This window comes from Podarcis muralis, chromosome 12 (assembly GCF_964188315.1).
Source record: "Podarcis muralis chromosome 12, rPodMur119.hap1.1, whole genome shotgun sequence".
Lineage (NCBI taxonomy): Eukaryota > Metazoa > Chordata > Lepidosauria > Squamata > Lacertidae > Podarcis > Podarcis muralis.
The window spans coordinates 27607905-27619243 of NC_135666.1; the positions used below are offsets into that span (position 1 = coordinate 27607905).

General features: G+C 42.1%; 1 long non-coding RNA gene across 3 annotated transcripts; it reads right to left on the bottom strand.

Moving 5' to 3' along the window:
• Positions 1-415: 415 nt before the first annotated feature.
• Positions 416-5735, bottom strand: LOC114607710 (uncharacterized). 3 transcript variants are annotated; one of them, XR_003709210.2, is made up of 3 exons: positions 4126-4433; positions 3368-3460; positions 416-1602 (listed from the first exon to the last, which is right to left on the bottom strand). It is a non-coding gene; the product is annotated as an uncharacterized LOC114607710 (long non-coding RNA). The 3 variants fall into 3 exon arrangements; XR_003709208.2 differs by lacking the exon at positions 4126-4433 and adding an exon at positions 5336-5735 and having other exon boundaries at positions 660-1602; XR_003709209.2 differs by lacking the exon at positions 4126-4433 and adding an exon at positions 4444-4645 and having other exon boundaries at positions 660-1602.
• Positions 5736-11339: the final 5604 nt, after the last annotated feature.

Below are 11339 nucleotides of genomic sequence, written 5' to 3' on the forward strand. Positions count from 1 at the left end.
ACTGCAATAAAAACATTGTTTAGAATCTTTTAAATGTGTTGTTGGGTGAAGCAGGGGTTATTTGTTGGTTTTCGTTCTTGTTTTTATTATGTATTTTGTGTTTTTTATCTTGTATTTGTGAACTGCCCTGAGATCTATGGAGTATACAAAATAAATAAATAAACAAACAAATATTCTAATTGTCATATCAATAAATTTTAACCTACATAAGTTAACACGGCACTGTTTGTAGCTCAAGCTGGCATTTGCATGCCATGTTCAGAGAATGAGAAATCTGTGAATGTGGCTTATTAAGCAATGTGTAGCTGTAGAATGGGACGCGGGTGGCGCTGTGGGTTAAACCACAGAGCCTAGGACTTGCCAATCAGAAGGTCGGCAGTTCGAATCCCCACGACGGGGTGAGCTCCCGTTGCTCGGTCCCTGCTCCTGCCAACCTAGCAGTTCGAAAGCACATCAAAGTGCAAGTAGGTACCGCTCCGGCGGAAAGGTAAACGGTGTTTCCATGCATTGCTCTGGTTCACCAGAAGTGGCTTAGTCATGCTGGCCACATGACCCGGAAGCTGTACGCCGGCTCCCTCGGCCAATAAAGCGAGATGAGCGCCGCAACCCCAGAGTCGGTCACGATTGGACCTAATGGTCAAGGGTCCCCTTACCTTTACCTTTAGCCTTAGAATGCAGTTCAATAAAAATCCACTCAACAGAATTAACAATGAGCTCAAAGCAATGTATTTATGACAGACACTGGGCACATTCAGACAAAACACTGGCTGTTAACAATGGCTATTGCACAACCTCTGTGCTAGTACACACAACCCAAGCACTTCTGATTTGTTCTTCCCTTCCTCCCAGCCAGGAAACAAACCATGGGGTGGCTGGCTTGCTTGTGTTACATCTGAACCAGAGCACATGGTTTATTTTTCTGCTGGGAAAAAGGGAGGAGCAATACTTTGATTCCTAAACATGAGTGCCGCTTCAGTTGTAATACAGTGATACCTTGGTCTACAACCATAATCTGTTCCGGAGATCCGGTTGTAAACCAAAACAGGTTGTAACCCAAAGTGTGCTTTCACCAATGGGACCTCCCCAAAAAATATGGGTTGTAATCCCCCCCAAAATGGGTTGTAATCCAAAAAAAGGGACACACAGTTCAGGGTTTGACATGGTTGTAATCCAAAACAGTTGCAAACCAAGGTGCCACTGTACTAAGTTAGTCACTAGCTTCGCCACTAAGTAGGAAGGAAGGAGCGAAGGAGGAATGTGCAGGTTGTGTACCCTGATTATAGTGATTAGGTCCAAATGCAGCTAAATTTACAGTCCTTATTTTGACTACAGGAGATAAGGACTAATATTTGTAACCATGTTAACTACCATCACAGACTTTCAAAGATTATGTATATTAAGAAATATATTTTAAAATCAGCAATTATTCGTATGGAACTACTGTATTGGTATTAATTTCAGCATGAGAGATTCTATATTTTGTTATATATCCTCTTCACTTTCGATGGAAGAAAAGTCATGATATGATGCCACCTTCTGGATGAAATGAGAAGAAAAACTGTTTTTTCCCGCTGCATCTTCATCGGATTTTAAACCTGGAATCTAGATTTAGCCAGATAGATATTTGAAATTTTGCCTCTTGTCATTTAAAATAGTATTTTGATAGATTTGTTAACGTGCACATGCACACAAAAAGCGTAATTATGATAATACTAGGTTTTTTAATAGACTGCATTATTGCTAGCTATGATCTTTTAATTAAATGATATAGCAAAATACATTCTTCATAAACCTTTTTTCCTGTTTCAAAGCCTTAACAATAATTCCTATAAATTCCAGAGTGATTACTGAGTATGAGTTCCACATTTCTACTTAGACAACATAAAATATAACTTTCTTCTGAATTCTCTCTCAAAATGTGCTAGAGTAGAAGGGCATGTGGGGGGGGGGTTGGGGGGGATACATGTGTATTTAATGCAGTGAGCACCAACATACCACATATGTACTGTGTGACTACCATGTGGAGCCCCTTTCAATGCAAATTGAGAAGACCTGCCCCTTATATCATCTGCACTGCAAGAAGATTAGAAGAATGTTCAATTTCCATGCAAGAACATAGACCCAGAAGAACTGGCCATTTGTAGCTTTAAGGAACAGGTCCCATTCTTCCTTGCTATTAACTAACTTCTAAACACTCAGATTTCACAACTGATAAGGTTTTCTGGACAGAAACACTAGATTCAAGATCAGAGATTGCTTTACTTTGCCCTGCAAAAACTATCAAGCAAACAACAATGAATCAGAATGATAGATTAAAAAAATAAATCACACTACATGTGTGGATTGGATTACAAATGGCAGGGTGTCTATGTGATCAACAACTCCCCCCATCCTCAGTGGCCACTGTTAATAACATACTGTAATTTTCATTGTCTATACATTCTGTATTTCTTTTCCTTCTGACCTCATTGTTTACAATCCCTCCCCCAAACATGTATCTGCAACTCAGGACAACACTTGCTGCATCTGATGACATGGACTGCAGCTCACAAAAGCATACGGCATGATAAATTTGTTAGTCTTTAAAGTAGTTAGTCTTGAGTGGTTATTCAACCTGAAGTGGTGCCCATATTTCTGACTCTGTCTATGATTTGATCAAACTCAGCTTTTTATCTGGTAACCCACCATTGATTTTTACTGTTATATGTTATTCTGTATAAAAATTCTATTATAAACACTAAAAACCCACTAAAACACTAAAAAAAAGTGGCTTTGTTGCTTTTGCTGCAATAATCTTAACACAGCTTCCCCTCTGGAAACTATTCCTGCTGGGGATTCCTTTGATTTGGCATTTGTTTTTTGAGATGGCATAATCGCATGCTGTAGATTCTGTAAAGTTTGTAAAAAGTGCTTTTGCGAAAGTATCATAAAGTTACATGGGGTTTGCTACGCTCGTTCACTGCCACAGAATCATAGTTCAGCTCAGCTGAAGAAAACACGGCCATTTAGTTTTCCAGATAGGCTGTGAATGGTTTCAATTACCTGATGTTGCGGTTCAATCCATCAGTATAACACTAAACACATCAAGGCTAGTCATGCCAGTAAAACAGTGGAATGTTTATGGGGAATTCAAGATTATGCTGCTATATTCTCTCCATGTAGCTGGCCATAGCCCTGTGTAAAATTGGGGGGGGGGGGGGGTGTAATACAAGTGTTTGGCCTCAGGAATCTACAAAAATTTAAATAAAAGATGGAGGAAAGTCTAAGATTATGATAATATTTTTAAATTGTGTACAGAGTAGTTTATTATATAGTTCCAGTAATATCAACATTATGTAAGGGAATACTCTGCTGGTTTTGTTTTTACCTTTATTCCAAGCCTGCCAGACTGAATAATCATCACAAGGAATGTTGTAGACCTTCCATGTTTCTTCGTGTTCTTTTATGGGCCTGTAGCAGTCTGAAGAAAAGAACATGCATTGTGTTATATTGAGCTCTTACGTTATGAGGACTAATTTTTAAACTGATGACCCCTTCTCACGATATGGCCACCACACAGATATTGCTTGAAACTCCATTACAACTGAATTTTTATTTCCTTTCATTTTGCATGACTAATAGCTTGGCAGCTGTGAGTGCAAGACATATGTTCCTAGTGTGAGGGATTGTTTAGCTTGTTACGCCTGCAACTGTTCCCTGAATTTGTTTCCAGAAGTCAATAATGAAAGGAAACTCAGCCAGATGTGTAAATATATGCCACTAGTGTTACAGCTCTTCTGCATTTACCCTGGCCAACTCCACTTGCCTTTTGGACACAGAACAGCATTTCATGGTTTACTTTCATGCAAATATCTGAAGGAATTGGGAATCAAATACAGTACAGTGGTACCTCGGGTTAAGAACTTAATTCGTTCTGGAGGTCTATTCTTAACCTGAAACTGCTCTTAACCTGAGGTACCACTTTAGCTAATGGGGTCTCCCACTGTCGCCGTGCCGCCGGCGTGCAACTTCTGTTCTCATCCTGAGGTAAAGTTCTTAACCCGAGGTACTATTTCTGGGTTAGCGGAGTCTGTAACCTGAAGTGTCTGTAACCTGAAGCGTCTGTAACCCGAGGTACCACTGTACCTCAAATGAGGGAACAGCCATATGAATCCACCAGTCTGTCCTCAATAAAGCTAGGGATTATTCTACGGTACTTGCAGAGCTTTTAAACTTCAGATGGCCTGTAGTTTATACTTCCTCTTTGCTTCCCCTGTGTTAAACTTATTGAAGTATTATTTATTTAAAGCATTTGTAACCCAGGCTTCAGCTAAAAAGGCTCCCAGAACAGCCTGCCCACAACCTAAAAAACACGACACAATGGAAAAGGGACAGAGAGGAAAGGGGGTGGGGGGTGGAATCAAACTCAGGTTCCAATTGTTAAACAGTTGTTCTTATAATGACCAGCTTGTGTGATTCAGGAGTAAGAGGTGCCTGATAGAGCTGGGGTTTTAGCAAAAATAAGATAGGATGAACCCTGCTTTCTATTTCTCCCACTGATGCAGTGTGACAAAATGGCTGCTCCCAGGTGACATTTGTAAGGAGAGAAGGCCTGGTGGAGCTTCTTCTGGACAGAATAAGCTGTGCTTTCCATCTCTCCCACTGGAGGAACGGAATCCATCAATAAATACATTTTTTTATTTTTTTTAGTAACATTGTAATCTTAGTTATGTCTGCTTAGATTTAAGTACAGTGGTACCTCTGGTTACGTACTTAATTCGTTCCGGAGGTCTGTCCTTAAACTGAAACTGTTCTTAACCTGAAGCTCGACTTTAGCTAATGGGGCCTCCCGCTGCTGCCGTGCCGCCGCTGTGTGATTTCTGTTCTCATCCTGAAGCAAAGTTCTTAACCCGAGGTACTATTTCTGGGTTATCGGAGTCTGTAACCTGAAGCGTATGTAACCCGAGGTACCACTGTAAATCCCATTCATTCAGTGGGGCTGAATCCCCACAGAATGTATATAGCAGGAGTTCCCAAACCGGTTTGTGAGCTTCATTCGGGTGCTCTGTGGTGTGTCTGTAAACATGCACTTAAAAATCATATAGCATCTAGGACATCATTGCCACAATATGTAGCACAGATAACATCAGACACAATAAGACTATTCATTTATGTTTTGGTCAACGGCGGGGGGGGGGGGGAATCAACAAAGATGTGTGTATATATTCCTCAAAAAAGCCATTACACAATTTTTAGTTGAAAAGAACGATTAAAGGAAAACTGGAATGGGTGGTCATATGGAAAAGAATCTAGTCCTCAGTCAATATGAACAAAGAGAAAAAGGAAAATGTGATACCTAAGGTGAGGGTCCTAACCAACCAGCCAGCTCCTTGCACACTTCAGGCCTAGTCTGCCTATATGAGGTTTCACTTGTATGTTTTGTCAGTCTTCCTTAACAAGGCCTCTTGGAGTTGCCCAAGGACCCCTACAATGTTTGCTGGACTTGCAACTTGACATCGCCTGCTTCCCCTTCAAGCCCTATGCCCTCATAGACCTGGGCAGGGTCATAGCCAAGCATAGTTAGGGTTTTTAAACCAGCTGAAATAACCGTAAATGACCTCAATCCAGAAAATCTAGCAAAGGCCCAAGTAAATACTTTAGAAATCCATGTCAGCTAGACATGACTAAGCCCCAATCTATTGTTTTCAATGGGACACAAGGCTGTTGATGGGGGTGGTGGTTCCCGTCAGGGCAAAAAAACAGCTTCAGGGTGGGTGTTATTTACTTTGGGGCAACACCTTTTACCATGCCATTGTCCTGATACAGCTGCCTTCTCTCCCTCCTTCTTTGCCTCATTCTCTTTTTTCTAACCTATCTGTTGTTTTAATTTGGTAAAAGGAAAAAAGATATGTGGTTAAAATAAAAAGGAGAAGCCTGGATTCCTAGATTCAGGTTTGGAGCAAGTGTTCTTTGGTGAGGGAACCCCAGCAGAGATTTAAAATTACAAAATATGCAGCAAAGCGGAGCACTGAACTATAGGCTGTTTGACCTTTAAAATACAGTACCCCCTTCTAAGTTTCTTCCAAAGTTCCACACTTCCCTTAGCATAGAAAAAGACCATATTTGGTAACTTAAAAATAGTTTACTTACAAGCTCTTCAAAGGACAGATTCATGTGCTTTTTCCACATTGCTGCAAGAAAAGACAGGCAGTATAACTTAGGTTTCAAAATGGTAAATGTTTCTAAATTATTTGTATAGAAACACAAATATGGCTTGCTTAAGCCATGCAGTCTAAGCTTGGAGCATCCAGCTTAGGTCTCCTTACTGGTAGGGTTCACAGGGTGGAATGGGAGAACAAAGAGTTTGTTAATCCTTACTCCCAAGGTGAGGGGAATCTGTCTGCATCCTAAATTGATGTTCTACCAATGAGTTATAGCTTTCCCCCAAGGATGAACAAAATGCTTAGAGGGGAAGAGCATATGATAATGCTCATGTTTTCAATGTTCCTAGGACCGTTTCTTTGGACTGAACTTTCAGGGAAGGCAATTATTTAATTTTACAGCTAGCACCAAACATATAAGCTATGGAAAGACATGTTTATTGCATCTCCGAACATTGGATTATTGTTTTGTTTCAATGCTTCTTGACACAAAAATGACAATAAATTTTATCTTCAAAGTTTGCCCTATAGTGCCCTCAAAGTTATAGCATTAGTTGAATACCAGCCAAGATGTTCGGAGAAGCAGTAATTCACGGAATCAGCACATTTAAATTATTAATGGAACACGTGAGCTGGAAAGATCTGCAAATAAACTGTTACTCTGAGAATCAAATGAATCGCTCACAACTATGAAGGAACAAGAGGGTTGAAAAATACACAATATGTCAAAGTACCAGGAGCAAAGGGACTTGGGGATTCAGGTCAGGTCACCGAGTTCAACTACAAACCATTCTTTGTCTTTTATTCTGAGTATGATTCCTGGTAGGGTCCTTAACATTTCAACAATAACACCATCTCTCTCTCTCTCTCTCTCTCTCTCTCTCTCTCTCTCTCACACACACACACACACACACACACACACACACACACACCCTTGTAAGACCATCTTTAGTAATCTATGAATTCTGGTAATGCCTTTAAATGGAAGTGACATTCCAAGGCAAGTTATTTACTGTCCAATTACAACACAGTTGTAATGTTCACAGTGTCATAGACAAAATTAAAGGAATGAGAATTTAAAATGGGGTGGGGTAGGGGGACCTGTAGCCGTCCCAATGTTGCTGCTCCTATCATTCCTGACCATTGGCCATTCTGGCTGGAAAAATAATTGGAGTTGGAGTCCAGCAACATCTGGAGAGCCACAGGTTATCCACCCCGGGTTTAGAATAATATCACAGCACCATTATATGCTGTTTATTCAGAGACACATCCCACTGGGTTCAGTGGACTTAAACCAGACTACAGTATGTGTATCTAGGATTGCAGCTTTTCCTTCTGCTTTTCCATCATAAAGTTATGAACTATGGCCCTCCCTCCAGTTCTGCTTCTAGTTCACTTCCTGGCATAGGCTTTGACATGAGTCAAACTTTCAGAAAAGGTACAATGGGAAAGTCCTAATAGGATCACCGCTGCAGCAAGTGTGTTTGGATACGCCCAACATCAAAGCAGCAGCATGTTGTGACCATACATATGCTTTCTCTGTAAATCTGTATCAGCCCTCAAATCACAGGTGTCTCAAGGCTTCTTTACATGCAAGATTACCGTATTTTTCGCCCCATAGGGTGCACCGGCCCATAGGGCGCACCTAGGGTTTTTTTTTGGGGGGGGGGATAAAGAAAAAAAATTTATTTCCCCCCCAGGCCCCAGCTTCCCCAGCCCCCAGAACAGGCTGCTCTCCACAAGCCGTGGGAGGGCTCCCCCGGCGTGCGCAGAGCTACCCGAAGCCCGTGCGCGACTACTCAGCGCTCCCCGGCTTTGGGATAGAGGCAGCTCTGCTCAAGCCGTGGGAGGGCTCCCGCGGCTTGCGCAGAGGTACCCGAAGCCCGGGCGCGACTACTCAGTGCGCGCCGGCTTTGGGATAGAGGCAGCTCTGCGCAAGCCGTGGGACAGCTCCCGCGGCTTGCACAGAGCTACCCGAAGCCCTGGCGCGACTGCTCAGCGCACCCAGGCTTCGGGATGCAGGCAGCTCTCCGCAAGCCGTGGGAGCCCAGCGGGAACTCCGGCGGGCTCCCAAGGCTTGCAGATAGCTTCCTGAAGCCTGGAGAGTGAGAGGGGTTGGTGCGCACCGACCCCTCTCGCTCTCCAGGCTTCAGCGAAAGCCTGCATTCGCCCCATAGGACGCACACACATTTCCCCTTCATTTTTGGAGGGGGGAAAGTGCGTCCTATAGGGTGAAAAATATGGTATTTCCTTCACGCATATCGTTCCCACAAAAGAAATAGCATAAATCCTGCATGTAGATCAGGCATGTCCAAATCTAGCCCTCTTTGGAAAAAGTTTGGACACCACTGATGTAGATGATCTGAGCTAACACAGATACATAAGGGCCCTCTAGTGGTACAAAACCTGAGAGAGGAGGCTCCAGTTTAAACAATGATAGCAGGAACATTTAGAGCACTGGGGCAAAGACTGAACATTAGTTCTCCATACACATACATACCATTTCTGCTGCTGTTGGAGCCTTTAGGAACTGCACCAGAATATGTGATAAAGTGGGTGAGCATGTGAAAAGTTATCTGCTGCAGGATCTGTTCTGCCCTAGGGAAAATGAAAGCCCCTAGTTTCCACAGTGGGCGAGTATATTTCTGCAGCCACCACTCACTCTCACTCTCTCTCTCTCTCTCTCTCTCTCTCTCTCTCTCTCTCTCTCTCTCTCTCACACACACACACACACACACACACACCAAAGCAGCAGAAACATCCAGAGTTGGCCCTGCTATTAAGCTGAATGAGGCAGCTGTCTCAGGCGGCAAATGTGGCAAGGTAGGGGATGTGTACAGTTCGTGCCACGTGACCACCTAAGCTAGCCCACTGCCCTCAAGAGCTATGTAAAATGCTGTCCCATTACTAGTTTTGAAGTAAAATTCAACAGCAGTCTGGTTGGCTTTTCTACATGGACTGTAGAAGGAACTACCATCTTTGCCTCAGGCAGCAAAATGCCTTGGGCTGGTCCTGTGGGGCACAGGGGTAGAAACTGAACATCAGCACACATACACTCTTTCTGTTGGAGTACTTGTGCTAGAACAGTGGGGCATGAATCATATGCTGTGTGGTTTGCTGGAGCTGTCCCCCTGACACTGGTGCCACCAATACTTGGATGGGCCTGGGATAGGGCAAGGCAACAGCAAGGTTAGTGCCACATGGGTTCACCAACAGGAGTGTCGCCAGGCAATCTGGTGCATTTGCTGGTGCATCCACACAGCCCCAACCTCACCGCCAGCCTGGCTATATGCTACCAGACACCCCACTATAACTGTGATAAATCTGGTTGCTATTTCCTGTACTTAGCACTCTTATGACTTGGCTGCCAGTAAATATTTATTAATATTCATACCTGACTGCACTTTTCTTTTCTGACTGGGGCTTATGCATTTAGAAGGGGATTTGTTTCCACAATACACTGCATTGAGGATAAAATAAAGGAGCTGCAATAGTATATGTGATATTTTATTGTGTAAATCCTTAGCTTCTAGTATCAATCATATCAGCTTTAAATTAAAAAGTTCCAGAGAACTGTTAAACCTGAAAATAAGCTTGCTTTGGAGGGAAAGGTAATCTTTGATCGCTCCAGTGTTCCCTCTGACATTCTGCATTTAATTTAGTGCGGATAAATGAAATTTTTGCCGAGCTGCATATTTCAACAGCACGATTTTTCCTGAATTTTTAGGGCAAATTATTTTGTGATAAAGTGTTTGCAGGAAGCTACATATCACTGTGAAGGAGATCCCGATATGGTCAGGATTTATTATTAAAAGGCTAGTATGAGACCTTTTAAAGATGCTGAAAGGGCTGGAGGCAGAATGATGCCCCCCTTGCTTTCTGTTCTCAGTTAAAAGTTTGTTTGCCAATACTGAAATAACCCCTCAAAGCATGAGGCCTGGGGCAATGGCACCCATTGCTTTGCAAAATCCATCACTTTTGCTGAATGTATGCTGTTCTGTTCCATTTGGAACGGTTTTGTGTGTTTCGTAATTCTGTAACCTGCCCTGGAATCTTGTGGTGAACGGTGGGTAAAAAAAAAATACTACAAATAAATAATACTTAAATGCAACTGAAATGTATTATCTAGAAGTCTGACAGATTATAGCAAGCAAGAATAGTGATGAATGATATACTCTAAGACAAATGCCAACAGGATTCTCTATGAAAGCAAATTACGTATTTTCAAGTTCGTTTTCAAGATCAGGAGCGTCAATGAGTCAGAAGAGGAGGGAATAGACAGCCTTCTTTAAATCTTCATTTGGTCTATATTGCTGGATATCTGCAAAACCATCTCGCAGAGACAATGCAGAAGTCAGAAAAACTCACGGTCTGTGCAAAAGGCATGCTGCCTAATCTCAAGATACCAGATGTGCTTTCAATTCATCAAAACCATGGCAAATTGACTCTCTGACAAAACAACAAGTGCAGATGTGTTCTTAATCGCCCAAGACTGGCTTGTCTTCAATCATCCAGCATGGATTCTGCATGGATTCCACACTAACTTTATCTCTTCAGCAAAGACAGCAGCAGGGCATTTTTCATAGGTTCAGAGTGTGTAGCTTGGGATTTGTTTACGTTCCAGTTCCTTTGATCTTCCAGCTGCTCCCTGTTCCTTTACTGAATCTCCACAAATTTTCTTTACATACCTGTTTTCACTGTGGAGACTTACTGGCATGAGAAATTTCTCTGCGTGGATCTCTCTCACAGAACACATTGAGCCTGTACGTTGGAACAAACAGCATCAATCAGCTGTGTGGTCCAAGTTTTAACAATTTTCTTTCTCTGTTGTATACTTCCTTTTACAAAATAAGTTTTTTACAGTTAGGGCTGTTTTTTAAATAATAATAATAATAATAATAATAATAATAATAATAATAATAATAATATATTTGTATCCCGCCCTCCCCAGCCAAGGCCGGGCTCAGAGTAGCTAACATCATAAAAACACCACAATATGCATAAAAACAGACATCAATTAATTAAAATAAATCTTAAAATTCATTCAGACAAGTTAAAATCTGGGCAGGTGGCAATTATCAGGTTGGAAATGAGAGTGGTTAATACTTGCCAGGACCAACTGTTTCCACTGATCATACAAGGACCTGTTGGGGGGCCTCCTTCTGCCTTTGTTTTTATACAAAAGAAAGTAAGTCAAAC